Here is a 21,916-nt window from a genome sequence, read left to right as displayed (position 1 = left end):
CACATGTCTCCCATTCCTTAACTCCCTCCCATCTCCCTCCCCATCCCATTCCTCTGGGTTGTCCCAGTGCACTGGCTTTGAGTGCCCTGTTTCATGCATCGAACTTGGCCTGGTCATCTATTTCACACATGGTAATATACATGCTTCAGTGCTATTCTCTCAAATCATCCCATCCTTGCCTTCTCCCACAGAGTCCAAAAGTCTGTTCTTTATATCTGTGTCTCTTTTGCTGTCTTGTATATAGTGTCGTCATTATCATCTTTCTAAATTCCATACACACATGTTAATATGCTGTATTAGTGTTTCTCTTTCTGACTTACTTCTTTCTGTATAATAGGTTCCAGTTTCATCCACCTCATGAGAACTGACTCAAATGCATTCTTTTTACTAGCTGAGTAATATTCCATTGTGTATATGTACCACAACTTTCTTATCCACTCATCTGCTGAATGGATGGACATTGAGGTACATGTGTCTCCTTCAATTCTGGTTTCCTGGTGTGTATGCCCAGCAGTGGGATTGCTTGGTCGTATGGCAGTTCTATTTCCAGTTTTTTAAGGAATCTCCATACCGTTCTCCACAGTGGTTGCACTAGTTTGCATTATTCCCACCAACAGTGTAAGAGGGTTCCCTTTTATCCATATCCTCTCCAGCATTTATTGTCTGCAGACATTTTGATAGCAGCCATTCTGACTGGCATGAGATTATACCTCACTGTGGTTTTGATTTGCATTTCTCTGATAATAAGTGCTGTTGAGCATCTTTTCATGTGTTTGTTAGCCATCTGTGTATCTTCTTTGGAAAAATGTCTGTTTAGTTCTTTGGCCCATTTTTTGATTGGGTCGTTTATTTTTCTGGTATTGAGCTGCATGAGCTGCTTGTATTTTTAAGATTAATTCTTTGTCAGTTGCTTCATTTGTTATTATTTTCTCCCATTCTGAAGGCTATCTTTTCACACTGCTTATAGTTTCCTTCACTGTGCAAAAGCTTTTAAGTTTAATTAGGTCCCATTTGCTTATTTTTGCTTTTATTTCCATTACTCTGGGAGGTGGGTCATAGAGGATCTTGCTGTGATTTATGTCAGAGAGTGTTATGCCTGTTTTCCTCTAGGAGTTTTATAGTTTCTGGTCTTGCGTTTAGATCTTTAATCCATTTTGAGTTTATTTTTGTGTATGGTGTTAGAAAATGTTCTAGTTTCATTCTTTTACAGGTGGTTGACCGGTTTTCCCTGAACAACTTGTTGAAGAGGTTGTCTTTTCTCCACTGTATATTTTTGATTCCTTTGTCAAAGATAAGGTGTCCATAGCTGTGTGGATTCATCTCTGGGCTTTCTATTTTGTTCCATTGATCTATATTTCTGTCTTTGTGCCCGTACCATACTGTCTTGATGACTGTAGCTTTGTAGTACAGTCTGAAGTCAGGCAGGTTGATTTGTCCAGTTCCATTCTTCTTTCCCAAGATAACTTTGGCTATTTGAGGTTTTTTGTGTTTCCATACAAATTGTGAAATTATTTGTTCTAGTTCTATGAAAAATGCCATTGGTAGCTTGATAGGGATTGCATTGAATCTATAGATTGCTTTGGGTAGTGTACTCATTTTCACTATATTTATTCTTCTGATCCATGAACACGGTATATATCTCCATCTATTTGTGTCATCTTTGATTTCTTTCATCAGTGTTTTATAGTTTTCTATATATAGGTCTTTTGTTTCTTTAGGTAAATTTATTCCTAAGTATTTTATTCTTTTCATTGCAAAGGTAAATGGGATTGTTTCCTTAATTTCTCTTTCTGTTTTCTCATTGTTAAGTTCAGTTCAGTTAAGTCGCTCAGTCATGTCCGACTCTTTGTGACCCCATGAATCGCAGCACGCCAGGCCTCCCTGTCCATCACCAACCCCCACAGTTCACCCAAACTCACGTCCATCGAGTCGGTGATGCCATCGAGCCATTTCATCCTCTGTCGTCCCCTTCTCCTCCTGCCCCCAATCCCTCCCAGCATCAGAGTCTTTTCCAATGAGTCAACTCTTTGCATGAGGTGGCCAAAGTATCGGAGTTTCAGCTTTAGCATCAGTCCTTCCAATGAACACCCAGGACTGATATCCTTTAGGATGGACTGGTTGGATCTCCTTGCAGTCCAAGGGACTTGCAAGAGTCTTCTCCACCACCACAGTTCAAAAGCATCAATCCTTTGGTGCTCAGCTTTCTTCACAGTCCAACTCTCACATCCATACATGACCACAGGAAAAACCATAGCCTTGACTAGATGGACTTTTGTTGGCAAAGTAATGTCTCTGCTTTTGAATATGCTATCTAGGTTGGTCATAACTTTCCTTCCAAAGAGTAAGCGTCTTTTAATTTCATGGCTGCAGTCACCATCTGCAGTGATTTTGGAGCCCCCAAAAATCAAGTCTGACACTGTTTCCACTGGTTCCCCATCTATTTGCCATGAAGTGATGGGACCAGATGCCATGATCTTCATTTTCTGAATGTTGAGCTTTAAGCCAACTTTTTCACTCTCCTCTTTCACTTTCATCAAGAGGCTTTTGAGTTCCTCTTCACTTTCTGCCGTAAGGGTGGTGTCATCTGCATATCTGAGGTTATTGATATTTCTCCCAGCAATCTTGATTCCAGCCTGTGCTTCTTCCAGCCCAGCATTTCTCATGATGTACTCTGTATATAAGTTAAATAAGCAGGGTGACAATATACAGCCTTGATGTACTCCTTTTCCTATTTGGAACCAGTCTGTTGTTCCATGTCTAGTTCTAACTGTTGCTTCCTGACCTGAACCCTTAGCTCCTGCTGAATACAGGACTACAAACCCCAAGACATGTCTTTTTTAGTATTATCCCATATCGCTTTGCTCAGATGTGTCATCAGCAAAATCCAAAACACTGAGAAATGGACTTTGTCCCTTCAGATGATCCAACAAGTGATCTTTGAGCAAAAAGAGCAAATCTGACAGTAATAGATTGTGGAAAACTGCCAGCAGAGTCTTATCATGTATCCACAGCTCACCAAAAAGCAGTTAAGATGGAAAACACTTCTGTTTGTAGACAATGGTGTTGTAATCTCCATCTTGGGCTGACATGGATGTCCAGGGGGAGGGGCTGAGAGCTTAAACCCACGTGGTTTTGGTTTTCCCTGTGGTTAGAAACTATACATCCCCAAGATACATTCCTGTCACTACGTGAAGGCTGTCAAAAATGAAAGACAGGGTATGTCTGGCTCTGGGAAATACTTAGCCCTGAATATCAACTGTAAATCAGCAAAAACACCTGAATTATCAAGACTGTTGAGCAAACTCGGCTCAGAACTTGGTCTCGTATGCACATGAGTATAAAGCTATTGAGTCTCACATGCTGCCAGGTCCCAGGGAGTTCCCAGCCTCACGAGATTCATCTGAGAATCTGTCACCCAGCCAGACCCTGCAAACCCATCACTCCACTCTTCCTGTCTGGGCTGTTAAGATTCTGCCAGGGTGTTTTCCTTTCTTATTTCAGCAAATCCAGCAAAGTAAGCCTTGTCTACTCAGTGGGGTTTTTTGACAGTGTTTTGCTAAAGCCTAAAGTTGACAAAAGCTGTAAACACAAGACTCAAGAGTTTATCTGTAGGATAGCAAGGCATGCCTAGAAATAGAATTCGGAAACAATCTTTCCACAATACATAGAGCAATAATAAAATGCTTATAAACAATGACCACAAGAAAGGCACAGGAGCTGTGTAAATAAAGCAATAGAGTCATTCTGAAAGAAGTAATGGAAAATGCCAACAAAATGGAAAAGTGCGAGAAGAATAAAAGTATCAGTTTCTCCCAAATTATCATAGAATTCATACATTCTTGAAGGGCCACAACACTTTACAACATTTTACCATGTTAAACAATTAGCATCATTCTCAAATTGGTAACTTTAGATGAAATATGAGTAGAGTGTTACATCTCTAATTTATTTTGGTGGATAAATGATATCAAAATAGATAACCATTAGTATTATCTTTATAAAGATAAATAATATTTAATTATATCTTCAGTTCAGTTCAGTCGCTCAGTCATGTCCGACTCTTTGCGACCCCATGAATTGCAGCATGCCAGGCCTCTCTGTCCATCACCAACTCCCGGAGTTCACTCAGACTCATGTCGGTGATGCAATCCAGCCATCTCATCCTCTGTCGTCCCCTTCTCCTCCTGCCCCCAATCCCTCCCAACATCAGAGTCTTTTCCAAGGAGTCAGCTCTTCGCATGAGGTGGCCAAAGTATCAGAGTTTCAGCTTTAGCATCAGTCCTTCCAAAGAACACCCAGGACTGATCTCCTTTAGAATGGACTGGTTGGATCTCCTTGCAGTCCAAGGGACTTGCAAGAGTCTTCTCCACCACCACACTTCAAAAGCATCAATTCTTCGGCGCTTAGCCTTCTTCACAGTCCAACTCTCACATCCATACATGACCACAGGAAAAACCATAGCCTTGACTAGATGGACTTTTGTTGGCAAAGTAATGTCTCTGCTTTTGAATATGCTATCTAGGTTGGTCATAACTTTCCTTCCAAAGAGTAAGCGTCTTTTAATTTCATGGCTGCAATCATCATCTGCAGTGATTTTGGAGCCCCCAAAATCAAGTCTGACACTGTTTCCACTGTTTCCCCATCTGTTTGCCATGAAGTGATGGGACCGGATGCCATGATCTTCATTTTCTGAATGTTGAGCTTTAAGCCAACTTTTTCACTCTCCTCTTTCACTTTCATCAAGAGGCTTTTGAGTTCCTCTTCACTTTCTGCCGTAAGGGTGGTGTCATCTGCATATCTGAGGTTATTGATGTTTCTCCCGGCAATCTTGATTCCAGCTTGTGCTTCTTCTAGCGGCATTTAAATTAAACTTAATTTAAGTCATTCTGATTTTTTAATATTTTTCATTTTAATTTATCTTTTAATTTTAAAGATAATGTAGAAGTAGTATAATTTTCATTGAACAAATCAAGGTGATCTATTGAAGGGAAAGTAATGTTTAGAGGAAAAAAATTGAGTCATATTTTGTAAACTTTTATTACCTTCATTTTAACAAAGTCACTGTTTTCAGTTATTTATATAAGTATCCTTTCCCTTCAACAAAACACGAAGGCTATGCAGTGATAGTCAGCAGTCTTGTATATTTTGTCAAATTTCAGCCACATAACACTCATAATTTCACATATTTTTAAGTCTTGTCTTGAAGATTCACATGTTATTTGATAGTTTATTGGCATTTTTGTCTTTAAAAATGTAAACACATCATACACTCACCTCACTTGCACTTTTGCTCACGACTGTTAGTCTGCAGGAGGGTTCCTGAATTCATCTGAAAAGCTGGCAATGGGGTGAGGAAGCATGGGCATCCCGAGAAGCTGGAGTGGGGATGGGGCACAGCTCTAGGGGGGGATGGAGGAACTCTAGGTACAGAGAAACTACGGAGGGACTTTGACTGCGGTTTCTTGACCACAGTACTTATTTATTTTTACTGTTGTATCTTTATGCTTTTATTTGTACATTTTACTACTGTAATACAGACAAAATGGAAGACCAGTATTGGACTGAAACATTCAGCAATGTCATATCACTTAAGACCTATCTGGTCTTAGGTGAAGATTATTCTCAACGTCACACTCTATGAAGCTATAGCATTGATTATTGTAAAACCCGTTTTAGGTATGTATGGAAGTACAGTATCGTGGATCTGAAGTGTTTCTGAAACAATCTCATAAAAAATAGAAACTTTTATTTATTTTTTAAGTATTTGTTTTTCTGCACCTGGTCTTGTTTGTGACATGTGGGATCTAGTTCCCTGACCAGGGATTGAACCTGCACCCCTTGCACTGGGAAAAGAAATATTTTTTCCCCTAATTTTTATTTGGTTGTTAGCTCTGAATATGGCAACTAAGGCTCTGTATAGGAACATACGGATATGATGAAGAATTTAAGAATAGAAGACTTAGAGAGGAGTTTTGTTGTGGTAAATAAAACAAAAGAGGGGAAAGGGCAAGTAACACTTTGCTTTAAATGTGAGGCAAGTGCAAGTTCAAAAACAAGAAACGTGATGGAAAAGGCCACTCCAGTATTTAATGAGGAAATATTGTGTGAGGGACCAGGCAGGTTCTGGGTCATTCTGTTCTGTGGGACACACCAAGCACAGGCAGTCAAGTAGAGCTTTACTGTTGTCCTTCAATCTGTCATTGTTTATGGGCTTCCCTGGTGGCTCAGATGGTAAAGAATCCACCTGCAATGCAGGAGACCTGAGTTTGATCCCTGGGTTAGGAAGATCCCCTGGAGGAGGGCATGGTAACCCACTCCAATATTTTTTCCTGGAGAATCCCCATGGACAGAGGAGCCTGGCAGGCTATAGTCATGGGATCACAGAGTCAGACACAACTGAGCAACTAAGCACAGCACAGCACATCACTGTTTACATGCCAGTTACAGGCCTGCCCCGGTGGCTCAGTGGGTAAAAATCCGCCTGCAATGCAGGAGCCACAGGAGATACAAGTTTGATCCCTGCATCGGGAAGATCCCCTGGAGGAGGAAATGGCAACCCACTCCAGTGTTCTCGCTTGGAGAATCCCATGGATTGAGGAGCCTGGCAGGCTACAGTCCATGGGATCACAAAGAGTAGGACATGAGTGAAGCACACACCCACGCATATGACGATTACACTTCAGTGAAACAGTTTAAGAAACAGTAACTACCAGTAATCTAGATATTTCCATTGTACTTCTATAAAACTAACAGGAAATACTTTTTTAAAAAATTGGATCTTATATTCACTTTGTCGTGCAGTTGCTAAATTGTGGCCAACTCTTTGCGATCCCATGGACTGCTGTCTTTTCATACTGTTCATGGGGTTTTCCAGGCAAGAATATTGGAGTGGGTTGCCATTTTCTTCTCCAGTGGACCACATTTTGTTAGAACTCTTCACCTTGACCTGTCTGTCTTGGGTGGTCCTGCTTGGCATGGCTCAGAGCTTCATTGAGTTATGCAAACCCCTTTGCCAGGACAATGCTGTGATGTCTAAAATAAATAACTAATGAGAACCTACTATGCAGCACAGGAAACTCTCCTCAGTGCTCCATGGTGACTTAAATGGGAAAGAAATTTAAAAAAGAGGGGATATGTGTATACATGTGGCTGATTCACTTTGCTGTACAGCAGAAATTAACACAACAGTGTAAAGTAACTAACTATATGCCAATAAAAAAAAAGTAAAGAAAAATAATGAGACTGTTACATTTCTGTTTAAAGGCATTAGAATGAGCACAGCTCAGCTGGTGATACATAAATCTAAAGCCTTATGAAGTACTCGAGGCATATTTCATGAGATAAGAAAATGATGAATGAGAAGATGGATGTTAGCTGAGCCTACTGAGGTAATCATTTCACAGTACATAGCAATCAAAACTGTCTTGCTGTATGTCTTAAACTTATACAGTGATGTATGTCAATTATTTCCTAATACAGCTTTTAAATTTTAAAATCATAAAACAAAAAAATAGGTCTTATTGGTGTCATTTAGATCAGCCCCATGAGAAGCCTTCTGTCCTCACGGGGTCTTCCTTCAAACACCAACCTCCCTTTCTGAAGTTTGAATGTTTCCTCAGTTCCTGTGTGCAAAATTCAAAGCCTCTGACATGGTACACAGAAGTGCTCCGAATCTGAACCTTGTAAATTGCCCTCACCTTCTCTTATATCCAAACACCTCTTCGTCTTAGATATGCAGAGTCATTTGTGATTATTTCTGTTCAGCACCTTTTCACGCGTTGTCCTTCCTGACTGCCTGGAAAACTCCCAATATCCTCTAAGAGATAACCTGAGTGTTAACTTCTCTAAATTGAATTCTATTCAGGGAGTGCACTTGAGCACCTCCCCTGAAAGACTTTCTTCTGGACCCTGAACCAGCTTTCCCTGCCCTGGAGCCTAACTCAGCCTGGCGACCCACTACGCTGAAGCCCCACAGTGAGCTGTATGTGCCCTGAATAATTTATATCATAATGTCGGACACCGCTGAGCGACTGAACAAGGACTCCCAAGCAAATCTTTTACGGTTGCTATTGCAGGGAATGGCCACAAGGAGGCGGGCTTTTCTCAAGCCCAATTGTGATTACCCGGGAAATGAGCTTTTGAGAGTTTTAATTCAGGGCTGTAATGTACCTGAACGAACACCCAAAAGCTTTTGTGTTTTTCCTGAGTATTCTTTTTTAAATTAACCTTTATTCCATATTATAGTAACGTTGATACCCAACATGTTGTCGGTGGCATGTGAACGGAATATATTTTCTATTTTGCTGTTATTTCTGCTTTCTCACCGTTGTACCCTGATTAAATTCTAGAGATGTAACTTCTGTTTCTTTTTAATTTACCATCTAAGCCACTGGGGAAACCCCTCATCTGCATTAGCAGAACAAAAATAATACCATCAAAGTTGAAAATCTGATTATGAAATAACTTGTTCCAAATTACTTGGAAGTAGTTAGGTCTTTCTTTTTGAAAGGAATGATTTTGAAATAACCCAGACTTTGGTCGATCTTGCATTTAATTTCTGTGTTAAAATAGCAGAGGTATTTGAAATATTCTTTCCATTTATTTTGAACCCTTCACTGAGAAATTAAACCACACAGCACCTTTGCCCATTAGGCTCAGGCAGTTTGATAAAAGAGAATGAAAAAAAACAAGACAGTTCAGATGCCCTAAGACAGTTTGGTAAGTGATTTGTCTCTCAAGAAACTTCGAGCCTTGAGTTCACTGCTGCTGATGCATAATACACCTCAGAAGCATAGAAGGGTCACTGATGTACATACATGTCATTAAGCATTATCTTCTATCAACCAGAGACCAAGGGTTTCAGGAACTACGGCAGGAAGCTCTCACCTCCTGCTGACTCTGAATCTCTGTGACTTCCTGAGCTCCTTGAAAGTGAAAGTCACTCAGTCCTGTCTGACTCTTTGCAACCCCACTGACTATACAGTCCATGGAAGTCTCCAGGGTAGAATACTGGAGTATACTGCAGAATACTGTTCCCTTCTGCAGAGGATTTTCCAAACCCAGGGATCGAACCCAGGTCTCCCGCATTGTGGGCAGACTCTTTACCAGCTGAGCCACCAGGGAAGCCCAAGAAAACTGGAGTGGGTAACCTATCCCTTCTCCAAAGCATCTTCCTGACCTAGGAATCGAACTGGGGTCTCCTGCATTGCAGGCAGATTCTGAGCTCCTTATTTAATGAATTCTGTCCCCTTTCCCTTCCTCCCCGTTGACTGATGGTGACAACACTCCACAGAGCAGAAGGTCTGATCCAATAACCAACTATGGGCTCTTCTCTTCCTTTTCCAGTCCTGCCTTTTCACCTCTTTCTCTTTTCTCTGCTCATTGCTCACCTTTGCCATTATCAGTGGGAGGCGGTGGACAAGCATTATTCAAGTGAAAATGCATTGCTATCCCAGTAGGAACATTTTAATTCAGACATAAGAGCAACTCACAATGAATATAGACTTGTAGAGTTTTCCATAGATTTGTTGTTCAGTCGCTCGGTTGTGTCTGACTTTGGTTAAGGTGGATTCTTAACCACTGGACCACGAGGGACATCCCTGAAAATTTCACTTTTATAAACTGAGATAACCAGTTTGATTTGTGGCGTTACCTAAATGTACAGTTGAGTGCCAAGTCACACAGTTATTTCAAGTCTTAGACACACACAGCCACAGCACAAAGCATTTCTTCATACATCTGCAGAAAGCGTGCACTCTTACCAAAACTCTGGCTTACAAGTTTCAAAGTGATGACTGTAAAACCGCCATCAACGTCGTGAGAATCACTAACAGATTTCCAGCTACACTTTGACAACATCTTCGTTGTCGCCTTGGGGCTCTTGAGAACGCTGAGCACAGATAAGATCCAGCCCTTCACCAGACAGTGTTTTTAATGTGCTGAGCTCTGCCTCCCCGGTGCTGGGCAGACAGCAGCAGGAGAGCTCATATTCTTCTTACTTCTCTGAAAGGCATTATTACGGCCTTTCTCTTACCTGAAGATGATGAATTTTTTTTCAAAAACATACATTACAAAACTGTATTTAGTCATCCTGTTTATGGATTAGTTGGAGAAAGTTCTTGTGAGATACATAAAACAGTAACTATGAGCTAAAACTGGTTTATTAATACTTCAAATTCAAAACTATGTACATTAGCTCTATTTCTGATTTGGATCAAATTAACTTGAAGAAATCAGATCATTCTTCATCAGATTGAAGAAATTAGTAGACCGAAAGAGAAAGGATGTTTTTACCTACTCTCTAAGACTCTGGCCTTTAGTTCTGATATTGTAAGGAAGTGCTTTCTGTATTAGCCAAAACAATTCTTCATATTCCAGACTTTAGCTTTTTGAGGGCATAGGTATAACCCATTTAGGTGAGAAAGAAGCAACAGAAAATGGATGTTCAGGAAAATTTTAAACAGAATGAATGACTTGCATTTTGCTCTGCCCCGTTTTCCATAATTGTTTTCTGGGCTGTTGATTTCCTATTGGGAAATGTGGGTTTTGAAAATAAGCAGACCTGCCTTTTCTAATTGATTAAATGGAGTGGGAAGGCAGAAAAAAGAACTGACTCTATTAAAACTGACTCTTTGAAGGTAGAAATCTGTGAAAACCCTTGGCAGCTCCCAAAGGTGTTGGTCTTTTTATTTGTTAATAATAACACTTGATCTATGCTTGTTAACATTGGAACAATTAGCTTTCTATTTTAATGGAGGTGCACAGTGCTCTTTGTACCTAATCCACACAGAACATATGAAAATGGCCTGTTCAGTGGTTCCAATGGAAAAATGCTGGCCAGAGGATGCTCGGTGAGGCATGATGGGGTGCGGGGGAGGGGGGAGCTGCCCACTTGGCCTTCGAGCTGAGGAGGGGCAGGGAGCTGGCTGTGGTTTCCATCTCAGCTTCCACAGAATAAACAGAGGCAGGCCAGCAACCTTGGCTCAGAGGAGTTGGGGGGCTTCTCTGGTGGCTCAGTGGTAAAGAATCTGCCTGCCCTACTGAATCTCAGTAGGAGAACTGAGTTCAATCCCGGGGTTGGGAAGATCCCCTGGAGAAGGAAATGGCACCCCACTCCAGTATTCTTGCCTGGAGAACCCCATGGACAGAGGACCTGGTGGGCTACAGTCCATGGGGTCGCAAACAGCTGGACACGACCGAAGGACTGAACAATAGAGAGCTCTCAGCTCAGAGGCACTCACACTGTACCTGACAGCTGACATGTGAATTCAATCAGCACTATGAACACTAGCTTATCATTTTTAAGTATTTCAAGTGTTCCCATAGTTAATTTATCAAAGACATTTCATTTTTAATTTAGTTTTTTGTTAAATTATAAAAGTTTACCTTTAAAAATTGAGACACAAATGTAACTTTTAGAAAACTTTCCATGAAAGATTATTTATTATAAAAAAATTACACTTTCTTTGAGTCCCACCTTTTTTCAAGCTTGTTCTGTGTAGCTGTCGGCAACTCTTGTCAGTAGTAGGATGGTTTAACTTACTTTTGAGCCCATCAATGAATCAGAGTGAAAACAATTTTAAAATTACCCTGAGAGGAAGAAAATCGAAGAGTACCATTCATTTTCCTTTGAAGTCTGCTCTGCTATATATAAGACATTTGCATGTAGAACGCTCTGAGGTGATCCCCAAAGCAGAAACAACTCGTGACGTTAATGACCATGTGCTCACACAGCCAGATTATGGACTGTAGCCTCCAGCAGGCTCCTCTGTCCATGAGATTCTCCAGACAAGATTACTGGAGTGGGATATCATGCCTTCCTCCAGGGGATCTCCCCAGCCCAGGGATCGAACCCCGGTCTCCTGCATTGCAGCAGATTCTTTTCCCTCTGAGCCACCAGGGAAGCCACAAGATTGTCTCAGACTCTCGCCAGTTTGTAAAGGGTCCCCATCTGTGTCTCCTGAGAATTTATGATCATGGGGAAAGGCGCATGCGGCTCACAGCTTCTTGCTGCTCCCCCGCGGGTTTAAATCCTCTGTCTTGCGCTGGGACCAGAGACTTGCGTTCATGGTTTGTCTTCCATGCACGTCAGTTGTTACGAGAAACCAGTACAGATGTCCTTGTAGTGTAGAATCTGTCTTTACATTTCGACAATTAGGACTTTATTTTACCTCTGCTCTTTTATTATTCTCTTTGAGTATGCTCTTATTTCTCTGTATGACTGTAAAATTATAAAAAATGTAATTGCCACTAGTTAGTAAAAGGTACCTGGTGCATTTTCAAAAACCTTCACATGCTACTAGTACACTTGTTAGAACTTTTTAAAATCATAAATGAAGTTTTTACTCATTAGCAGTGAAAATGACAGTAATAATAAGAGCTTAGAATTTAATTTTAAGCATACTACTTTTTAACATAAATGGAAAATATGGAAATGGAGATGGAAATGAAATTTTTGTTTTATTTTAAGCATGTCATTACTCAGATTGCTTTCCTAGTACTCTTGTGACTCGTGAAGCACTTCTGTAATGAAGAATATCTGCTGTGAAATGGTCAAGTGTTCAGTACTTACGTTTCTGCTGCTGCTGCTGCTGCTAAGTTGCTTTAGTCGTGTCCGACTCTGTGCGACCCCATAGACGGCAGCCCACCAGACTCCCCCGTCCCTGGGATTCTCCAGGCAAGAACACTGGAGTGGGTTGCCATTTCCTTCTCCAAAGCATGAAAGTGAAAAGTGAAAGTGACGTCGCTCAGTCGTGTCAGACTCTTAGCGATCCCATGGACTGCAGCCTACCAGGCTCCTCCGTCCATGGGATTTTCCAGGCAAGAGTACTGGAGTGGGGTGCCATTGCCATGTTTCTGCTAAAGACATAAGACCTTTTCAAAGGTCAGTCGTTTGAGGTTAGCATCTGAGGACCACCTGGATTTTATCCTTCTTTTGTATTTCTCTACAGTCGTGTCACTGGACCAATGCAAGGACATCCCCTGATGCCCATTATCGTTATCAAGGCACTTTACATTTGTCTTCGCAATGAGTTGCTTAGCAACTGACCTGATGAAACCTATTGGATCTTCTCTCTGTCTTTTTGGAATATGTCAGGAACTAAATGGAGTAGGTTTGATTTTGCACAATATTTTAGCATTCTACCATCTCTGAAGGTTTATAAACAGTTTTATTTATTTGTTTTTGAATAGGTCTTATTTTTGTTCTTTAAACCCAGACTTCCTTGAATGGGTTTTATTTTTGTTCTTCAGTCTTGTGACTTCCATTACTTGGAAGTCAATTATAACTTTTACTATATCTTCAAGAGATATTATTCCTAATATTTGAAGATTTGTTTCATATATTAGATCTTAGCTCAAACTTGATCAGTCTTTGTAACAAGTCAATTAAATTATGCTATGTCCAAAATATAATGTTAGATTATTGGTAAATAGGCATGATTTCTACCTCTAGCAAAGGAGTTTAAAATTCATCTGGAGCCACACAGCTTTATTCTATACTTGATGTCTCAGTTGGTAAAGAATCTGCCAGCAGTGTAGGAGATCCAGATTTGATCCCTGGGTTGGGAAGATCCCCTGAAGAAGGGAATGGCAACCCACTCCAATATTCTTGCCTGGAGAATCCCATGGACAGAGGAGCCTGGTGGGCTACAGTCCATGGGGTTGCAAAAAGTTGGATACAACTGAGGAGCTAACACTTTAATTTTCTGACAAAGAAAAGCAGTGTTTGATAAGTGACCAACAAGTACAGTGAGTACAGGGATTCAGGAAGGAAGCAAAAATAATACCCTTGATGTTATTCAGGAAAGGATAACCATGATAGATTTCTTGGATACCATAGGGAGATAAGAGAATGCAGAACTTTCTAGATGGATGGAGAAAATACAACATTCCTGAATTCGTTTTAGGTGTACAGAAATGCATAAAAGTGGCAACATTTGTAAAGGCATTGACTTTTTTTCTTAAACCATTCTAATGCGATTAGTATATAATTTAAGGTAGAATACCTATCTTTTGCAAGTGTTACATCAATGAATAGTTTACCTCATTAAAAATCACACAGTCAAGATGTCTACAGCAAAAAGATTAATAATGTTATAGTTGGAGTTATAGATATTTTATACAAAAAAAAGAATGTGATACTCCAGTTCATATTTTGAGTTAAACCACTGCTTCATTCAGTTAACAAGTAGTAAGTATCTCAAAGAGTCAGACATGACTGAGCTCCCCTGCACACCTCATAAACAGAAATGGAGAAGCAATGTAATGCAACAATGTTTATGGCATATTTAATACTCCCAGGAGGTTATTCACATGAGTCTGTGTTTCACTTTTGCACCTGGAATACATTGGACATTGAATTTTTTTTTTTTATGCTGAGTTTCAAGGCATTTTGTTCCCCTCCAGCGAGCCAATCAACCCAGAACCATCACTAAAAAGTCACTCTTTCCATTACACTGTCCCTATTATCATAAATCTGGAGAAGGCGATGGCAGCCCACTCCAGTACTCTTGCCTGGAAAATCCCATGGACGGAGGAGCCTGGTAGGCTGCAGTCCATGGGGTTGTGAAGAGTTGGACACGACTGAGCGAATTCACTTTGACTTTTCACTTTCATGCATTGGAGAAAGAAATGGCAACCCACTCCAGTGTTCTTGCCTGGAGAATCCCAGGGACGGGGGAGCCTGGTGGGCTGCCGTCTATGGGGTCGCACAGAGTCAGACATGACTGAAGTGACTTAGCAGCAGCAGTATCATAAATCAGATAATTCTCTGTGTGTGTGTATGTCCTTCTAAATTCTCAATTCTGTTCCCTTGGTTGGGTTTTCTCTCCATGGATCAATTTCCTATTGTGTTAATTACTTTATAATAAAAATTCTCCACAGATGATGATGTAAATTCTCCAGGTTTGTTCTTCTTGCTTGGACATGCTAAATCCTTTGACCTGCCATATGGTTTTACAGCCATCTTGATAATTTCCACAATAACTTCTACTGGGATTAAAAAATATATATATTGGAGAATTCTACTGGGATTTTATTTTATTTATTTATTTTTTTAATGAGTGTGGCCACCCTATCAGCAGGGAACAGGCGTTTATGGGTTTAGTTTATTTATTTATTTTTTAAAATTTTATTTTATTTTTAAACTTTACATAATTGTATTAGTTTTGCCAAATATCAAAATGAATCCACCACAGGTATACATGTGTTCCCCATCCTGAACCCTCCTCCCTCCTCCCTCCCCATACCATCCCTCTGGGTTGTCCCAGTGCACTAGCCCCAAGCATCCAGTATCCTGTATCGAACCTGGACTGGCAACTCATTTCTTACATGATATTTTACATGTTTCAATGTCATTCTCCCAAATCTTCCCACCCTCTCCTTCTCCCACAGGGATTTTAATTAATAAATCTATGGATCAATCTGGGGAGAACTGATAGCTTTACAATATTGAAATTTTTAATCCAAAAATCTGATATATCCTCTATTCAGGCCTTTAAGTGTTTCCCCTTTAATTTTCTTCAATAATATTTTGCAGTTTGCAGTCTAACTTGTACTAGATTTATTCCTAGGTATTTGGTCTTTTACATATTTTTGGTGAAAGTGAAATTCACTCAGTCGTGTCTGACTCTTTGCAACCCCATGGACTATACAGTCCATGGAATTCTTCAGGCCAGAGTACTGGAGTGGGTAGCCTTTCCCTTCTCCAGGGGATCTTTCCAACACAGGAGTTGAACCCAGGTCTCCCTCATTGCAGGTGGATTCTTTATCAGCTGATCCACAAGAGAAGCCCAAGAATACTGGAGTGGGGAGCCTATGCCTTCTCTGGTATTTGGTCTTTTAGGCATTTTGGTAAATCATATTTAAAATTCTTTTGTTTTCAATTTCCTTTTATTTTTATAAAGGAATGCAATGGATCACTGACGAATGAATCACTGGGCAGTGATCATCTTAAATTCAAATTTATTTTAAAAATTGTTTGGATTTTTGACACAATCACATGGTATACAGTAAATGATGGTTTTGTATTTCTTACTTTCCAGTTCCCGTGCCTTTCATCTCTTCTTTGTAGTCTAACTGCACTGGTTCAAGTATAATTCTTAATAGAAATTACCGCGGTTTTCCCCTCTCATCTTTTATGTGATAAATCGCACTTGTTGCATTCCTAAAGATAAGCCACTCTTACTTGCAGAAAGTGAAGAGGAACTAAAGAGCCTCTTGATGAAAGTGAAAGAGGAGAGTGAAAAATTTGGCTTAAAACTCAACATTCACAAAACCAAGATCATGGCATCTGGTTCCATGACTTGATGGCAAACAGATGGGGAAATAATGGAACAACAGTGACAGGCTTTATTTTCTTGGGCTCAAAAATCACTGCAGATGGTGACTGCAGTCATGAAATTAAAAGATGTTTGCTCCTTGGAAGAAAAGCTATGACCAACCTAGTCAGCATATTAAAAAGCAGAGACGTTACTTTGACGATAAAGGCCCGTCTAGTCAAAGCCGTGGTTTTTCCGGTAGTCATGTATGGATGTGAAATTTGGACCATAAAGAGAGCTGAGCGCCGAAGAATTGATGCTTTTGAAGTGTGGTGTTGGAGAAGACTCTTGAGAGTCCCTTGGACTGCAAGATGAAACCAGTTAATCCTAAAGGAAATCAGTCCTGAATATTCTTTGGAAGGACTGATGCTGAAGCTGAAGCTCCAATACTTTGGCCACCTGATTCGAAGAGCAGGTTCATTGGGAAAGACTCTGATGCTGAGAAAGATTGAAGGCAGGAGGAAAAAAGGCCAACAGAGGATGAGATGGTTGGATGGCATCACTGACTTAATGGACATGAGTTTGAGCAAGCTCTGGGAGATGGTGAAGGACAGAGAATCCTGGCGTGCTGCAGACCATGAGGTTGCAAGGAGTCAGACATGACTGAGTGACTGAACAACAAGGACCTTTGAAGTAGAAGTGCGGGTAAGCACACATGGTGTGACTGTCATTACAGGAAGTCTCCACAAGGCGGCAGCACTTTTGCCTGCCCGCCTCTAGTTCCTCAGACAACCAGAGCCTTAGGGAAAGTGTCTTCCTGGGCTGTGAATTGGAGTGGAACCTGCCAGAACAAATGCCTGCAGGCTTGTGTCTCACGGTTTCTTCCCCCTAAAGCTTCACATACCCGACCCCCAGGCTAATCCCAACAGAAACCACAGCACCCAACTGAGGGTACTTGGGTGCTAGGAGGCTGCACTCTAAGGACGGAGGCTTGAGTTGGGAACCCCAGCACCAGGCGATGCGCAGGCTAGGTCACTATTGCCTCCACAATCCTCCCGGCTTCGATCCCACTCAGGAATCTGGTCCCAGTCAAGACAAGCAGACATTTGTGATTTTAAAAGGGACTCAGAAATAATAATAATAATAACTAAAAAGGGGCTCAATGAACGGCACCCTGCCAGGCTGTCTGGACCCTACCCCAGTCCAGCCTTGGGACTCAAACCTACTCAGGCTCCTGGGATGCCATCGAAGCCCAGATGAGGGAGCTTGGAAGGAATAAAGTTGGCATTGGTTTTTCTCTCCTTTCCTTTGACTTCATCCCGATTGTATGTGGGAGTACAGTCAATCTGCCACCCTGTGCTTGTTGTCAGTATACAATCGTGTGATTCAGGTATGGTGTATCTATGGAGCATATTTAGCCTTTTTTGGGTTCTTTTGCCATAGAGCTTATCGCAGAAGGTCAAGCAACCTGCTGAGCATCTGGTCCTTGTGGGTCATCTTTCTCAATACAGTGTTCTGTGTATATGAGGAAGAAAGGAAGAAAATAGTCTATGTGGAATATCTCTTAGAGATGCACATTTCTGTGTATAGGTGAGAGAGAGAGAGATTTCTGTGTGCATGTGGAAGGGAGAGAGGAAGGAAGGAAGCTGATAATCCTTGTGGATTATTATTACAGATACAGATTTCTGGGTCTATATTAGTCCCAACCTCCTAATTCATCCCAGGGCCTTCATTTTTTTTTTTTTTTAACTCTTGGTTTTAATTAGAATTATCAGAGTTTGTCTTTGGGTTGTAAATTCTTTCTTTTGTTTCACTTTTTTTAAAAAAAATTTTGCCTAGAAGGGACATCTTGTGTTACTGCCTTCCTTTGGCTGAGTTCTTTTAGGGTATGGTCCTTCTAGAGCTATCCCTGTGGTTACCAGTGGCATAATTTCCTTACTTTGGTTTTGGTTTTTATGGCTAATAGTCCATTGTGTATATGTAGCACGTCTTGTTTAAGTTTAATGTGCTGGTACAGATTTTGCTCTCTCTCTGTGTCTGCTGTTGTGAGTCGTGCTGCAGGGCTAGGTCGGGTGCATGTGGATTTTTGAATGGCGGGTTTCTCGGGATCTAGGCCCAGACGTGGGAATGTCAGATCCTAGGCTTAGCCTCTCTGGATAGTGTATTTTCAGGCATTCAGAGACTGTCCTTTATACTGCATGTTGTCACTGTGCCTTCCCACCTATTGTATAGGGGTGTCCCCTTTCCTCAGGCTCTCCTGCCTTTAGTGTTTGTGGCCTTCTGAGGATGCTCTGATGGGACTTGATTTCTTGTTTTCACTTTAATTGCCATTCCTGCATTAGGGATGCTGAGCATCTTGTCCTGTGTTGGACGTTTGGGTCTTTGTTTTTTTTCCATAAGCGGTGTGAGGAAAATTTACCTGTGACAGTTGGCTTCCTGAAAGCTGGTTGTATTTGGAATTTATTTCTGCAATTCCTGCCCCCAGGACAGCTGAGGACAGCTGTCATTAACAGATTCCAACGCTTGAGAAATAGAGGTGCCAGTAAGCTCCAGAGATGCAGTTGTAGTTACAGAAAGTGTCCACAAGGTGTCAGCACGTCCCCCAGGCCATCTCTGGTTCCTTGGGCAACCAGAGCCTTAAGGCAACTTGGCTTCCTGGGCTGTGAATTGGAGTGGAACGTGCCTGAGCAATAACTTAAGGGGTTGTGTCTCACTTCCTCCTCCTAAAGCTTCACCCCTCCCCTCCAGACTCATTCCAGCCGAGGCCACAGCACCCTGTTGAGGGGCCTAGGAGGCTGCACTCTCAGGAAGGAAGCTTGAGTTGGGGACTCCAGCACCCGAGGTCCTGGGGACTCGGTGACATTTCCAAGGTCCTGGAAGACAGAGGGTTGGGTCCCCCATCCTTTGGGTGCACTAGAAACTCTGGTCTTAGTCAGGGAAACCAGACAAAAGAAGTTTAAGAAGGGTCTCAATTAAGGTCTTGTTTCTTGGCTGTCTCGACTCCACCCCAGTTCAGGGATGGGACTCCAGTCTGCTCAGGCTCCAGGGATGGAGCAGCAGTGCAAGTCAGGAAGGTTGGAGGGAATAAACAAGGCAATGCTTTTATTTTCTTTAATTTCATGCCTATGCTATGTTGAAGTATATAATTTTGCAGTTTTCTGTTTGCCGTCAGTGTACAGCTGCCTGATTCATTTATGACATATACATACAGCATATCTGTTCTATTTGTATGCTTTTGCCATAGAGGTTTTTGCAGAAGGTCAGCATAGTTCCCTGTGCTGATCATCAGGTCCTTGTGGAGTATCCAGTATAGACACAAATTTCTGTGTATGTGTTATTCCCAATTCAGTTCAGTCACTCAGTCATGTCCGACTCTTTGCAACCCATGAACCGCAGCACGCCAGGCCTCCCTGTCCACCACCAACTCCCGGAGTCCACCCAAACCCATGTCCATTGAGTTGGTGATGCCATCCAACCATCATATGCTCTGTCGTCCCCTTCTCCTCTTGCCCTCAATCTTTCCCAGCATCAGGGTCTTTTTCAATGAGTCAACTCTTCGCATGAGGTGGCAAAAGTACTGGAGTTTCAGCTTCAGCATCAGTCCTTCCAATGAATATTCAGGACTGATCTCCTCTAGGATGGACTGGTAGGATCTCCTTGCAGTCCAAGGGACCCTCAAGAGTCTTCTCCAACACCACAGATCAAAAGCATCAATTCTTTGGTGCTCAGCTTTCTTTATAGTCCAACTCTCACATCCATACATGACCACTGGAAAAACCATAGCCTTGACTAGACGGACCTTTGTTGGCAACGTAATGTCTCTGCTTTTGAATATGCTATCTAGGTTGGTCATAACTTTTCTTCCAAGGAATAAGTGTCTTTTAATTTCATGGCTGAAGTCACCATCTGCAGTGATTTTGGAGCCCCCAAAAATCAAGTCTGACACTGTTTCCACCATTTCCCCATCTATTTGCCATGAAGTGATGAAACCAGATGCCATGATCTTAGTTTTCTGAATGTTGAGCTTTAAGCCAACTTTTTCACTCTCCTCTTTCACTTTCATTAAGAGGCTCTTCAGTTCTTCTTCACTTTTTGCCATAAGGGTGGTATTATCTGCATATCTCAGGTTATTGATATTTCTCCCAGCAATCTTGATTCCAGCTTGTGCTTCCTCCAGCCCAGCGTTTCTCATGATGTACTCCGCATAGAAGTTAAATAAGCAGGGTGACAATATACAGCCTTGATGTACTGCTTTTCCTCAACCTCCTAATTAATTCCTTGGCCTTTCCTTATTTATTTTTTAAAAATTCTTGTGTTTGAATTTTTAGCCAATTTTTGTGTTGTAATTTAATTCCTTTGTATCTCTTTTTAAATTTTGCCTAGAAGGCACATCATATGCTCTTGTCTTCCCCTGTCCGGCTGATTTCTCTTAGTATGTGATCCTCCAGCATCCATTTCTCTGGCTACAAGTGGAATACTTGCATAATTTCAGGGCCATTTTTCATCGCTGAAGACTAATCCATTGCCTATAAGTACCAGGTCTTTTTAAAGCTTTAATCTAACTGTGGACATTTTGCTGGCTCTGTCTTAACTCTTATAAGTAATGCTCAAGTGAATGTTGGGGTGCATGTGACTTTTTGAATAATGGTTTTCTCAGGATATAGGCCCAGGTGTGGGAGTGTCAGATCCTAGGGTTAGCTCTCTTGAGAATTTTTTTTTCCGCCGTGCAGAAGCTGTCAGTTCTAGTGGCTATTGCTAGTGTTCCTTCCGCCGACCATGTGAGGGGTTTCCCATTCCTCTCTGCTCTCTCTCGCATATATTGTTTTAGACTTGTGAGAATGGCCATTCTGACTGGTGGGATTTGATTTCTTGTTGTCATTTTGATTAGCATTCCTCCTGCAATAATTAGGGGTGCTGAGCATCTTGTTTTGTGGTGGTTAGGGTTTTTTTTCTTTCATTTATTTTATTTTTTATTTTAGGAATGTGTGGAAAGTTTACGTTTCAATTGGAATCTTGCAAGTTGGGTGTGTTTACAATTTATTTCTCTAATATTTACCCCAGGACCTTGCTGGAGGCAAGCTGTCAATGACAGCACCCCTGCCCCCTTGTGAATTGGAGGTGCTGGTAACCGCCTTTGGTCAAGTTGTAGTTACAGAAAATGTCCACAAGTTGGCAGCACTTTTTTGATGCTCAGTTCAGTCAAGTCAGTTCAGTCGCTCGTTCGTGTCCAACTCTTTGAGACCCCATGAATTGCAGCACGCCAGGCCTCCCTGTCCACCACCAACTCCCGGAGTTTACTCAAACTCACGTCCATCGAGTTGGTGATGCCATCCAGCTGTCTCATCCTCTATCGTCCCCTTCTCCTCCTGCCCCCAATCCCTCCCAGCATCAGAGTCTTTTCCAATGAGTCAACTCTTCGCATGAGGTGGCCAAAGTACTGGAGTTTCAGTTTTAGCATCATTCCTTCCAAAGAACACCCAGGACTGATCTCCTTTAGAATGGACTGGTTGGATCTCCTTGCACTCCAAGGGACTCTCAAGAGTCTCCTCCAACACCACACTTCAAAAGCATCAATTCTTTGGCGCTCAGCTTTCTTCACAGTCCAACTCTCACATCCATACATGACCACAGGAAAAACCATAGCTCACTCCGGGGCA

At 41.6% G+C, this 21,916-nt stretch overlaps 1 long non-coding RNA gene across 1 annotated transcript in view; it reads left to right on the top strand.

The window, feature by feature from the left end:
• LOC133257078 (uncharacterized) overlaps positions 1–21,916 on the top strand; it is a 93,048-nt gene that overhangs the window by 1,978 nt on the left and 69,154 nt on the right. The window lies entirely within an intron of this gene.

Source organism: Bos javanicus, chromosome 11, assembly GCF_032452875.1.
Source record: "Bos javanicus breed banteng chromosome 11, ARS-OSU_banteng_1.0, whole genome shotgun sequence".
Lineage (NCBI taxonomy): Eukaryota > Metazoa > Chordata > Mammalia > Artiodactyla > Bovidae > Bos > Bos javanicus.
Note: the sequence above shows the minus strand (reverse complement) of the source record. Positions and strands in the feature narration are given on the sequence as shown.